Source organism: Camelus bactrianus, chromosome 4, assembly GCF_048773025.1.
Source record: "Camelus bactrianus isolate YW-2024 breed Bactrian camel chromosome 4, ASM4877302v1, whole genome shotgun sequence".
NCBI lineage: Eukaryota > Metazoa > Chordata > Mammalia > Artiodactyla > Camelidae > Camelus > Camelus bactrianus.
The window spans coordinates 83,022,161-83,036,291 of NC_133542.1; the positions used below are offsets into that span (position 1 = coordinate 83,022,161).

Here is a 14,131-nt window from a genome sequence, read left to right on the forward strand (position 1 = left end):
TCCTGTTACTTGCAGCGAAAGCCCCACCTAGCTTAGAGACCCCCCTTAATCTTACTTACCAGATCCATGCCTCAAGGAACTTCAATGCAGATTTTGACTTCAACAGTTCTAAAAGCTGGGCTCAATTCTTCCTCAAGATTGTTGTTTGTTTTCTTTTTTCAATAAAAAGGTTGCTTCAAAAGTTCTGTATTTGATATATGCATTTGTTAAGACATTTCCTATATAAGCTGCATCGTATTTATCACAGAGGGAAGCACCACTCTGTAGTGATACGACGGGCAGAGTCATCAGGCGTGCTGCATAATGTAACAGTCGATTCCCAGCAGATGATCAGTTCTTATACGGAATAACTAGAATACATAAAGTTTAAACGGTCATGAAATAAGATCACGTATCTAGCCATACCAACTTTGCATAGACAAGAAAACATACACGTAGATAAGTTATATCCCACTTTTAAACAATTAAATCAGAGCAGACCAATTCAAGACAAACTGTATCGTACCAACCAAGCAAACCCGCAGGGTTGACAAAGATAAGGCTTGCCAATTTATACTAACTCTTTGCAGAAAAAGTTTCATGGTTCGTTTTCTCACAGCTGGTATAATAAAGATTAAAAACTCTGAATAAGAGGGAGGAGGTGATTTCCATCTGTGGTCATTACCTGATCCCGCTGATTTCAGCTGCCAAGACCAACTCCATAGGGCACATTTTCTTTATCTTTAAAAATCATTTATTATAGAATATTGCAAACCCAGAGAAGAGTAGAGAAAATAATATAACATCCATCCATGTATATGGAACGCTTCACAAATTTGTGCGTCATCCTTGCACGGGGGCCATGCTAAGCTTTTCTGTATCATTCTGATTTTAGTATATCTGCTGTCAAAGGGAGCACCACACCTATTTCTTGATGTCTGACATCATAGCACAAACAGAAAGAGCAGGGTCCCCAGCTCATGCACTGAGGGAACTTTTTAGAAAAGAATTTCTCATGGGTTAGTTTTGTTACATGTGTTTTTCCGAAAAGATAAACTTAGGGGATAAAAAGCAAAAATCAAATCACTGGTTGTATTTTTCTGCACGTATTTCCTTCAAGAACAATTTCAAACCAGATAGAGAGGGAAGATTCTTTTTCTCAGCACTTTTTTTTGTTGTTAATGGAATTCCCCTATGCCAAAAAACAAACAAAATACAAAACAAAGAATCCAATTTGTAAAAGATAAGTTTAAAATCTCTGTTCAAAGTGGGTGTATATTAACAACTTAAAAATAACTACTTCAGTCAGTTCAAATGCATTTAACACTTTTGAATTTAAGTGAATGAAAACAACCACTTCAAATGGCTACATTCATTTTGCTTAAAAAAAAAAAGGGATGAAAACTGTGCAAAAAGAAATAAAAAATCTTCCTTCTCAAGCCTTCGTCAGGAATTAACCAGACAAGAATTTCTTGTCCCTTCCCTTATGATAACCACATGCTGGATTTAAGAAGTATAAATTATATATACTCTTTGGTGTACAGCCTACCTCAGTCCCTTACTTAGCAATTAAATTTTTTCTATTTTTACTGGAGAAAAAAAATGGATCAACAACTGCTAGGATGCTTGAGGCTGCAGAAATGTTCTTTTATTTACATGGCTCAGAAAGACGTATGTAAGAAAGTAAATGTTTTAGTGTTTGTATTTACCGCAAAAGGATCTGCTTGTCTCCACGAAATCTGAGCTCCCCAGGAAAGAGGTCTCATCTTCTCTGGCAGAGATTCTGGAACAGCCAACAAGATGAAGCAGATGTCCAGAAGAGCCACCACTGTGGCCACCAGCACAACGAGGCTGTCTCCGTAACTGGCAGAGAGCAATGCGCCAATAGCTGGGCTGCTGACCAGACTGGCTGCAAATGTGGCTGAGACCTATGGAAAAAGCACACTCTCACCCAGGGTCCCCTATGCTGCAGGTGCACACCTATGTTCCTGTTCTCATCCAGGGTTTCACAGGTGCATACCTAAAGCCATCCTTCCCTTGGCTTTAAAAAGACAAAAGGATTCAGTTGCATACAACTTTTAAGAATGAAAGAGAATTTAAGTAATTTTGTTTTAAGGATTTGTTCACAATTAACTAATTGGAGATATTCTAGAAAGCTATGAGTGAAAAAGAGGAGGATCCTATTAGAAATAAAAACTGTTAAACCTTCCCCATAAATAAACATACACGCTTTAGTCTAACTGGGGAATGGGGATGTAGAGAGAAAGGTATAAAAAACATTTCTGCAGGGCTGATGATAAATGTCTACAAATAACTCAGGGACTGTGCAAGTTTAACTTCATAATTTCATCTTCCAAAAACATGTACTATCTTCACCATTTCATCCTTTTGGTGACCACTTTACTAGCACCAAGAGGGGGAAAAAAATCCCTGACAGTCTTAGAAAAGGCTATAAAAAAATTTCAAAAAAAAAAAAATCTGTTTAGAGAGACATCGGAGCTTTTTAATGAGAGGCCCCTGGGCTGGGGATCTCCTTCATGCTGTCACCCCCAACCTCCACCTAATAGCAGAGACCACACAGCCAACTGACCACACCTGCAACTGGAATCCATGTGGAGCTGCTTCACTCTTTCCCACGAGCAGGTAGAATGCTCCCTTTATTTTGGACTGTAATCTGAATGTTCCTAAGCTGAAATGGACAGTCTCCAATGGGTGTCAAAAGCACATTTATAAGTGGTCATCTAAACTTCTAATGGTTTTTAATAGAAACTACAGAAAGCATTATGATTGAAATGATGATTCCTGGCTAGCCAATGCCATTCTTCATTCATCCGTTACGTGCCGCCCCCACAATGTAAAAATACAATGTATCTGAAATTAGTATTAAACCAAAAATACTATAAAAAACCAAAAGTTAAAAAATTTTTTTCTGGGGATAAAGTGGGGTTATAGAGAATTTTAATTTGGGGAATGGGAATTCCTTGGTTCAGTATTTATTGAGTGCTTACTATGTGCCAGATAATTAAGAAGACAGAGCTCCTGCCCTTTGGGTTTTTTCAAGTTATCTAAGAAGATCAAGGCAATCACGTAAGTACATGATGAACTGCAATGTCATGCAAACAACTTTGGGAGCACTGTCACAGTATCCTTAAGTTCTAGGGGAGCATGGCTGTGGCGTCCTCAATGTGCCATGGCAGTACTGCTGCGGGGTCCTCAGGTGCTAATACTAACAATATCATATCTGCACGAAATGAGTCATCCATTCATTTACTCGTAAGAGTATTCCCTTATCTTAATCCTTATCAAATGACTATGTACACTGAGAAAACACTCTATGACTCAATGTACAAATAAAGAAGTAATGTCTTAAGTGCACATAGATGACAAGGACTAGAAGCCTTTTTTCAATCTCTGAAATTAATCTTTCTCACTAAAATGCACAGTCAGCCTTAAAGCTTCTAAATTTCAGCTGAAGCTGCTTTTTGTAATTCCACAGCATTCCAAGTGCAAACGACCTAAAGATCATGGAGTAGACAGAAGAAAACACTCAATCATTTATTTCATTGCAGATCAAAAAGACATTATGGAGTCAAAAAGACTCTACTATCATAATTCTGTTCTATACAATTGGACATTTTCTAAGATAAAGATTGTTCAGTAACTCAAGATTTGGTCATTAAGAGCAATGAAATTAAGTTATTATCTATATAACAATAATTTAATATATAAAAACACACTTGATACTTCAGTTTTGAGTAGAAAATGACTGCCTTCTACTACACTCCCCTACAAATTCAAAGGGGTTACAGTAACTGCTTCAGATGCAAAGGAGAAAGAATGACTTGATTATGAGATTCATGTTCATTAATAAATGATGCACTCCAAACCATGGTAAACTTTTAAATTCATCTTTCCCATCCATGTAACGTACCCTGCAATACTGCTCTGAGGAAGAAGTGCCCTATTTTGTGGTATTTCTGTAATTCAAATATTTGTAAATTGCCACAGAGAAAACCTGAAACTACCAAAAGCAGAAACGAAACCTTGATGAGACTCTAAGTCTTGCAAAACAGAGGAAGAAATGTGCACTATAATTTACAAGTCTATGTATCTGAAGAGCTGAAAGGCTCATAACTTAGAAGGTACCGCAGAGCAAATGGTCTCAGACACTGAGGGGCAGGTCCAAACTCCCTTCCTAACACAGCTCCATCTGGATAGGTCCTACGGTGCTCAGGATTTCCTCCAGCCATCCTTCCCTCTGCTAATACCCACCTATAATACCCTCATCTTCCTCCCTCCCTTCTCTTAGTGGTACCCTGAAGTGGGCACAGCACTTGAAAGATTAGTTTAATTTCTTCAAGTACGCAAAAAGTAAAACAGAACTATCACATAAGTATAGCAATAGTGAGAAGCCACAAGTTTAGTGGGAAGATCTGTTATTAAAATATATAATAGTGAATATTCTGGGAGCCAATTTAATCACGTGGAATATGGAAATAAAAGTCTTAAATATCAGAAGGGGACAGGGAGCAGCAGCGGTTTCCTAGTCGTTCTATTTCATTAGCTACGTAACTCTCAACTAGCCGATGCTCAATCAATACTTGCTGAATGAATAAATGGTTTTCTGGGCTCTATGACTCCATGAAATTCTATGTAAAATGTTGTCTTTCTTAAAACTCAAAGCAGCCAACTTGCTTCGTTTGTGAATTTATCGAAATCCCTCTTTCACTTAACACTCATATAACTCTGAGGAGCAAATCTAAAGGATGACTTCACCACAACAGTCTCAATGAGCGTTAAGTCACTTCATATAGTTTCATTACTGCAGCCACTGAAAGAATGACCACTTTTCTTGGTTTACAGGAGGAGTTTCAGTAAGGAAGGTGTACATAAATATTCTTCAGCGGATCTCAAAATGCTCCTCAGAGTTCCAGCTGGACTTGACTGACGATCTTGTAATTAATTGGCAATAAATCTTCCTATATCTGTAAGAGAGGGAGCCTTCAAGCTTTTTTTCTTTTTCTCTTTTCAGTTTTGTCATCTCAACTCCTGACAGTCAGAGGTAAATGTAAAGGTTAATCACTGGCCAAATCCTGAGTCCTGTGAACAAGTCCAGGCAGGCTCACGTGGTGGCTGAGAGGGCACACTTCCGCAGGGAGCTCCTCTCACTAACATCTCTCAACATCCCTGCGAACAGACATCATTGTAACTGCCATTTTACAAACGAAGAACTGAGCAAGAGACAGGGGAACTAAGTCCTGATCCCTCTGGTTCCAGAACTCTCTCTCTGAGATCGTTAAGTACTGCTGCTTAGCGCAACAGCTTTGCAAATGATTTTTCCGGTGAAAGCAAGGAACAACAATCTAATAAAATTGGAGAAAATGAGCATCTCAATGTGTATTTTCCACACTGCTGAGAAAAGCCACCCCAGCAGGATAAACGAGGCTTCGGCACCCCTCAACTCCGCATCCGCCCTTAAGGGCCCACCCTGAACAACCTGCCTTCTCTGAAGCCTTCCTATCTGCTTCTCCCTCTGTCCCTTCCACAGCTCTCTGGAGATGCCCTGTTTTAGGACATGACAAGAGAGACACTGGGTGGAGGAGGGGAAAAAGGGAAGGAAGGAGAGAGCAGGCAGTAGCTAGAGGGCAAGTGGGGTCAAAGGAGGTGTTTTTAAACTGCTGATATCTAAATTCAACAAAGTAAAAACTGCTGTTGTGTGCTGTGGAAGAGCAGTTAACCGACTTACAGGTCCATCACTGATTCATACGATTCAGTCAGTCAACACTGAATTGACTAATTACTATCTTTCAGGAAGTGGCATTTAAAAGAAAGAATGAGACTCAGGGGAGATGTAACCTGAGTTTCTGGCATTCAACCCCCCTCAATCTACTCAACAACTTAGCCAGATCAACTTTCTTCTTCTACCTTCTTACTATAAACATTTTAAACACAGGAAAGTTGAGAAAACAGCACAATGCACACTGAAGGCAGAATAAGCCACCCCAAAATGTGCCATTTTGGCACGTGGACTGTTTCGAGCTGAAAGTGGTTAAGACCCAGGAGACGCAGGAAACACTTTTTAACCTTTTCCTTAACAGCCTAAAAGAATTTAGAGAGGCGGCCTACACTGGGAGGAGGGACAACTCCAAAGGTAGCTCCCCAGCAGAATGGCTTACCCGCGGGGCAGGCAGACATCTGTGCACCAGGTGCTTATTTGCTCTTCTCATCTTCCTGTGAACTGTCTTCCTCTCCTTTGGAGCCCCAGGCCCCTACCCTCTTTCCTCCTTAGCTCAGGATGGTTAATTAGCCCCAATTACTTGATTGCCCTTGAGTCTCTCATGTCTTTGTGGGACTCCTATACATACAAAATTAAATGTTTTTCTCCTGTTAATCTGTCCTATGTAAACTTAATTATTATGCTAGCCAAAGAACCTGAAGGGAAAAAGGGGACATTTTTCCTGTACAACACCTACATGCCCCAACAGGTTCACGCATTGAACACATACCCACAAATGCTCACCTGTCGTCTTTTCCCCATGAACCACTTAAGCAGTTCTCAGAGTTGTGAACTCTAAACTAAAGGGCTTCAGGCTGCCATCTTCTACTGGTCTCTCTTCTCCTACATAACCACAATGCCATTATCTTGCCTAAGAAAACTACAAGTGATGTGTCTAATACTCAATTATCCTGTAAAAAGATTTCCTATAACTTTTGTTATGCACTCAACAGTTATCTACTGAATGAATGATTTTTTCCTGCGGTACCATGTCGCAACTTAGTGCCTGAGTCACACAATGAGCAATACAGTAACAATGGATTAACATGGCTGAGGTTCTGTTGCCTCTCCAATGCTGATTAGGTGCCCAGAGACTTACGATCTTAGCACCTGTTTACTGTTTATGGTTCCTCAAGGGATCAGCTAACAAGAAACAAGTTGCAACAATTTTAAAAAAACTTTGCAACTGACAACTCACACATTCCTGCCAATCTTCCAATCCTAAAAGCAGAGAATAAATTACTAGCAATTTCTATCTTATTATTTTTAACTTCTCATAAGTCTCTTTTTAAATTTCAATTGCTTTAGATTTTCTTTTATGTAAGCCAATATTTAACACTTATTTTAAGTCTCAATTTCCAGTGCATTTTTAGTAATTTATTTCTCTGGTTAAAAAACATAATGTTATCTTACCCATCCGTAAGCTGTACTTCGCTCATGCGCCTGGGTGATGTCAGCTACATAGGCAAATATCACAGAGAACGTGACTGAGAAGACTCCAGACATGGAAATCATCGCAAAATACCACCTATAAAAAGATGACTGTAAGTACCCGTAAGAGAGGTAACGTATACATACGTTTATAACCAGAGTCAAGGATACCATGCAAAGACTGTAAACCAAAAAATAAAATTTAAAAATGCATGTATATTTAAAAACAAAAATTGATTATAATAAAATCATAATCATCATGAACAGGAAGAAGTAGAAACATACTAATTCTGTCATTGCTCAAGGGGTGTCAGTATATGCAGTTTAAAAAAATGAAAGAGTAAGGGGTATTCATTAAAGCCATAGTTTTAAAGGTAGCCAGAACAGTAATAAAAACTTTCTAAATTTCCTAGCATTAGCTAAGAAAAAAGGCATAAATACAAAAGCAGAAAATATTTTAAAAATTAATGTAATTAAGACTAAAAATTTCTTTCATATACATAAAAGCTTAAAAAAATCTAGTTAAAATATTAGCAAACACAATCTCAAAGATCAAAAAGTAGGGTTTAATCCTAGGACATAAGGATGTTTCAATATTAGAAATATATTAATATAATTCATCATGGTAACAGATCTAAGGAGAAAGTTCAACTGATCACCATTCATGCAAAAGGCGTCTAATAAAATGTGACATTCAACCCTGATTTAAAAAAGGAAAATCTCTAAACAAAATAGGAGCAAGTATTTTTCAACCCGAAAGCTAGCTTAATACTTGATGATGAAACATTACATTTCCTTTATATACATGAGGAAGACAGGTACACAGTCATCACTTTGACGTAACGTAATTCATCGGTCAAATAAGTAACAGAGGCAGCAGCATGAAAACTGGAAGGGAAGAGCTAACTATTCTTTCCCTATTGATCATGGAAAAATGAGAACTAAAATTCGTATTATGATTTAGAATAAGCGACTGGTCTTAATACAGTACACACAAAAGTGCCTCCTGCCTTTCTATATAAACTATGTTCATGCCAGTGCCCTAGAGCAATGAGCTGACAAAAACAACACATGTGCAGGGTCAAACGAGCCACGGTTGAGGCAGTACAGCCCCCTCCCAGGACCCAACCCTGTAACTTACCTCCTGGCAAAAACAGCCGCCTTCAGAGACATATTTTACTCCTGTTTCTTCACCTAAGTAACTTATCTTTGACTTAATTCTATGTCTTCATTTCCCCATTTATAAAATGGGCATGATGGCAACTGCCTACTGGCCTTCTGTATTACCAAAGAGTTCAAATGAAAACAGGTACTGTTGCTCTGAAATGGTTAAAAGGTGTTCTGCAGATGTACTGTTCACGTGTGACCCAAAAGAGACAGTCATGATGGAGGGCCAAGCCACTCACCAGGGGCTGATTTTCATCAGTGGAATTGGGAAGCAGGTGAAGAAGACAGTGCAGAGGAGAAAGGGCTTCCTCCCCCACACATCAGACAGAGCGCCTATGAGCGGGGCACTCAGAAAGGAGAGCAGGCCCTGGAGAGGGAGAAAGCAGAAGCAAAGGTCAGGTTTATAATATGATCCCCCAACTACTTGTAATTCTTATTTTCTAAACGCACTTCTAAATGCTCCAATTCATTTTAGTGGCCTCCAAACAGAATTAATTTGAAACATCAAACATAACCTGTTATAAAAAAAATTCCAACAAAGTTCCTAAGTGTGCTGTTTGAAAGGCAAGAGAGGGAAAACAGCTTGTTTTCTGGGAGAAACTGGAGAAGGGAGGTGATGTGAAATACATATACCCACAGTTGACCTCTGAGGTGAACAAACACCAAGCAAAAGAGAAGCCAGAAACTTAATTCAGTTTAATAAATATGTATAGCATATCTATTCTGTGCAAAGCTCTGAATTAGCTGGTGAAAATAAGACCCTCAAGTGAATACATACCTTCTGCTCTCAAAGGGCTTATAAGCTAATAGGGATAAATAGGATGAGTATCCATATACTAACGCCCGTAAGAAAAGTAGGTTCTCTTTCCAACAAAGTTAAAGTTCTATTTGCCTGGTGAACTTAGGATGGAGATAATGCAAGTTGCACAAGAGTTAGGCTAACGGGAAGCAAGAACACCACACATAAGAGACGGAAGTAAAGAAATTTTTACTACTTCCTCACAATTTGCCAGTCACACAAAGTGCCAGTGCCAGCTAGCCACTCCCATATCAATTTCCTTTTTTTTTATTTCTAAGTTCTTATTTTATTTGAACATTTTTTATTGATTTATAATCATTTTACAATGTTGTGTCAAATTCCAGTGTAGAGCACAATTTTTCTGTTATACATGAACATATATATATTCATTGTCACATTTTTTTCTCTGTGAGCTACCATAAGATCTTGTATGTATTTCCCTGTGCTATACAGTATAATCTTGTTTATCTATTCTACGGTTTTGAAATTCCAGTCTATCTCTTCCCACCCCCCGCCCCCTTGGCAACCACAAGTTTGTGTTCTGTGTCTGTGAGTCTATTTCTGTTTTGTATTTATGCTTTTTTTTTTTTTGATTCCACATATAAGTGATCTCATATGGTATTTTTCTTTCTCTTTCTGGCTTACTTTACTTAGAATGACATTCTCTAGGAGCATCCATGTTGCTGCAAATGGCGTTATGTTGCTGTATCCTAAGTTCACCAGGTGTTTATGGCTGAGCAGTATTCCTTAAACATAAGACAAGATACAATAAACCTCCTAGAGGAAAATGTAGGCAAAATATCAATTTCCTTTTTGACGTCAGTGTCCTTCATTATATTATGTTCTCCTTTTGTGTATTTGAATTTTTATAATATGTTTTAAAAGTTCCCCATCATAGCATACAAATAGAACCCTCCAAAATCTGGCACCTAAACAGACATCCTGTGTTTTGGCTATATGCAATACTTCTTAAGTTTTCTGAACATACCATGTTCCTTTATGCCAGTGAGCATTTGGAAACGCCCCTGCTCTGCCTGTGTGCAATTTCCACACTTGGACCTGATAAACTACTAGTCATTCTTCACAACTCTGGGCAAGGAGCAACTTCTCTTCTATTTTCTTAGCTACTCAAACAGAATCAAAGAATTAACTCTGCTTTTTGAGATGTGCAAAACAAACAATCCCCACCCCCCCATCTGATACATATCTCTTCTATTCTGACACTCTACTACAATGACTTGTTATTTGTTTATCTTCTCTATTGGATTAGAAACTGAGATTAAGGTCAGAGGGATGGTTTCTTTTCATCTCTGTACCCTTGGTGCCTATCAAAGGGCCTAGTAACAGGGGCTTTCAAAGAGGTTTGGTAAACTGAACAGATGTATTAAGAGGAAATAAACTCAGTAGTTTCCAAGGTCACACAGTTGAGAAAAGGAACTGGATTCTAACCCTCTATCAGTCACCATTAAACTCAGGGCCCACGGGCCAGGAGACAAGAAAACTGAAGACGAGGTGAGAGGAAAAAAGCTTTTTGATTCTTCTGAAATAACGTATTAATTCATACTCAAGCATTGTAACAGAAAAGAATCTGACTCCGTATTAGATCTGTTTCTTTGGTTTTAACCCTGTGCCCTGTTTTCTAGGCTCAGTCTTGCTAGCTCTGCACCTTTTGTAAAACAATGTTGCCTTTAGCCTGAAATATACAGGAGAACCTATTCTCAAGCTCTGACCTTTAAGGATACTAACACATTTGCACCTATATAAAGATAACAAGTTGCAGAATAAAAAATAACATTTGTTTTGTTAGAGGTTTTACAGAGGCACCATGACCTGACCCACATGGACAGCAATAAGAACAAAGAATTCCTACACCAAGAAGTCTGCAACAACCAATCACACGCCCTCCCCTTTTCAGTAGAAAAGGAGCCTGAATTCTGCCTGGAGTAAGATGGTCCTCCAAAACATCAGTCTGCCATCTTCTTGGTCTGCTGGCTTTTCAAATAAAGTCACTATTCCTTGCCCCAACACCTTGTCTCCTGATTTACTGGCTTGTCGTGTCGCGAGCAGAATGAGTTTGGATTCTGTAACAGCATCAAGTCTTGTAATTTCTAAACCACAGTGGATTTCCAGGGCATTCGGTCTGTTCTTAACTCATCAAAAGGGTTAAATGACTTCCTTTAACTAAGCTGAAAGACCGCAGAAGCAGGGCTTAAATTCATGACGTGCAACTATCAGTTTCATGAATTTTAGAAAAAATATTTTATGTTGCTTCAAAATTCCCTAAAAGTATCAAATACCTGAGTTCTCCAGTAGTATATAACTCACAGAGAAAAGCATGTTAAGAAATTTAAGAGGACAAGGCAGTAGAAGCAAAAGCCAACACAAAAACAGTAACAACCCTATAAACACAAAGAACCCTGGAAAAGTTTTTAGACAGTTCTGATTTCAGATTTCATACATACATGTTTAAAATATGAAATGAATGCCATTAAAACAAAGAATATGAGAAGGCCGAGTATTAAAGTTTTATTTAAAATAATGCAGTGTTTATAGAAAAAAGATACTGCCTTCTAGGTTCTGGATTTAAGGTGTAATTTCATCTATTCATTAAATTATTATTATTTAAATCAAACTCTTGGTGACAATAGATATTGAAAATACCCCCTAGGAGAACCTACATTTTTATTAAGATACTAAAATACAATCCAATAAAATACTTGCCTATTTGGAAAACTTGTATTTCCTAAAAATCAAAGACTTTCCTCTGTCCCAGGGATGTTTTTTCACTACCCAATCTAACCCTAGATCCTATGAGGCTGCATTATAAGAGCAGTAGATTGAGAAGGACAATCATACCTTGCTTAGGAAAGTACTTCATCAGTCCTAAAGATGCAGACCACAATTTACAAATGAGAACGAAATGTTTAAAACTTAAAACCATACTGACATCAAAGCCCTACATTTAGCAATAATACAGTCAATTTTCATTATTCACACTGATTATGTTCTATAAGGTTGCCAGCAACACTGGATTAACTCAAAATGGCTTGAAGACTTAAATACAAAACAAGACACTATAAACCTCCTAGAAGAAAACATACGCAAAACATTCTCTGACATAAATCCTAGCAATGTTCTCCTAGGGCAGTCTAGCCAGGCAATGGAAATAGGGAGCAAAAATTAACAAATGGGACCTAATTAAACTCATAAGCTGTTGCACAGCAAAGGAAATCATAAACAAAACAAAAAGATAACCCACGAAATGGGAGAAAATATTTGCAAATGATGTGACTGACGAAGGCTTTATTTCCAGAATATATAAACAGCTCATACAACTTAACAACAACAAAAACACCCAATCAAAAAACGGGCAGAAGACCTAAACCAGCATCTCTCCAATGAAGACGTATGAATGGCCAATAGGCACATGAAAAAATGCTCAATATCACTAATTATCAGAGAAATACAAATCAAAACTTCAATGAAGTATCACCTCACACCAGTCAGAACGGCCATTACTCTAAAGTCCACGAATGATAAATGCTGGAGAGGCTGTGGAGAAAAGGGAACCCTCCTACACTGCTGGTAGGAATGTAGTTTGGTGCAGCCATTATGGAAAACAGCATGGAGATTCCTCAAAAAACTGAAAACAGAGTTACCATATGATCCAGCAATCCCACTCCTGGGCGTATGTCTGGAGGGAACTCTTAATTCGAGAAGATACATGCACCCCAATGTTCATACAGCACTATTTACAATAGTCAAGACATGGACGCAACCTACATGTCCAGTGATAGGTGACTGGATAAAGAAGTTGTGGTACATTTATACAATGGAATACTACTCAGCCATAAGAAAGAATAAAATGCCACATTTGCAGCAACATGGATGAACCCTAGAGATCATCATTCTAAGTGAAGTAAGCCAGAAAGAGAAAGAAAAATACCATATGATATCACTCATGTGTGGAATCTAAAAAAAAAAAAAAAAAAAGAAGGACACTAATGGACTCATCTACAAAAGAGAAACAGGCTCAACAGACATAGTAAACAATATTATGGTTACTAGGAGAAAGGGAGTGAGAAGGGATAAATTTGGGAGTTTGAGATTTGCAAATGTTAGACATTATATATAAAAATAGATTTAAAAAATCAAATTTCCTCTGTATAGCACAGGGGACTATATTCAATCTTACAATAACCTTTAATGAAAAAGCATATGAAAACAAATACATGTGTGTATATGCATCACTGGAACACTGTGCTGTATACTAGAAATTGTAACATTGCAACGGACTATGCTAAAACAAACAAACAAAAAAGACAGAGAGAGAGAGAATACAGAACCATTGCTGCTAGAGCTAATACAAGGCTGGGTTCCTGCAAGCCTCTGGCCACATAGTGTCATTAACCTATCAATACATAACCTTGATTTATGTGTGTTTCTGTTTAAAGATGCCTTATTTAATAAGTATATTGTTGATTTATTAACACTGAAGTTTTAGCCAGCAGCACTATGACTCAAGTCTGAATGAAGCTTACCTAACACAGTATTTTCTCCATAGGGTACATCAAGGTTCTCCTGCACTTAGAAATATTTGACAACACTTCGGCACTACACGTGGAGCCATTTTAAACAGAGAAACTGCCAACTGAAAGAACAAAAATGCAGAATATGTGGCACTAAATGGACGGCAAAAAAGACATGTTTAGACAATGAGATCTGAAATAAGAAGGTTTGTCACCATGTTCAACCTCAGCTGGGAACATAGTTGGGCAACTCAAATACCACCCTTATCCCACACATGAGTGACCATAAAATCACTGTACTGATCTTGGGGTTACCAACACATTTAGTTAAGTAGGTAGATTTGCAAATGTGAAATCCAAGAACAATGAGGACTGATGTACTAAGCCATGGTATCATAACTATGCTATCATGGTCCAATGAGTACTGGATAAAACATGGTGTGCAGGAGT

The 14,131-nt window shown here is 38.1% G+C and overlaps 1 protein-coding gene and 1 non-coding gene across 4 annotated transcripts in view; both read right to left on the minus strand.

The window, feature by feature from the left end:
• The window catches only part of ZNF169 (zinc finger protein 169), a 122,527-nt gene that overhangs the window by 65,841 nt on the left and 42,555 nt on the right, over nucleotides 1-14,131 (minus strand). For 2 of the 3 annotated variants that reach the window (XM_074362952.1, XM_074362951.1), the window contains exon 1: nucleotides 60-282. The gene's annotated coding sequence lies outside the window, so the exon portion shown is untranslated. Of the gene's footprint in view, nucleotides 1-59; nucleotides 351-1,688; nucleotides 1,908-7,168; nucleotides 7,284-8,592; nucleotides 8,721-14,131 lie in introns of those variants that run through there. The other variant, XR_012506695.1, reaches the window with a different exon arrangement.
• Nucleotides 792-898, minus strand: LOC123618770 (U6 spliceosomal RNA). Its single transcript, XR_006727241.1, has one exon. It is a non-coding gene; the product is annotated as a U6 spliceosomal RNA (small nuclear RNA).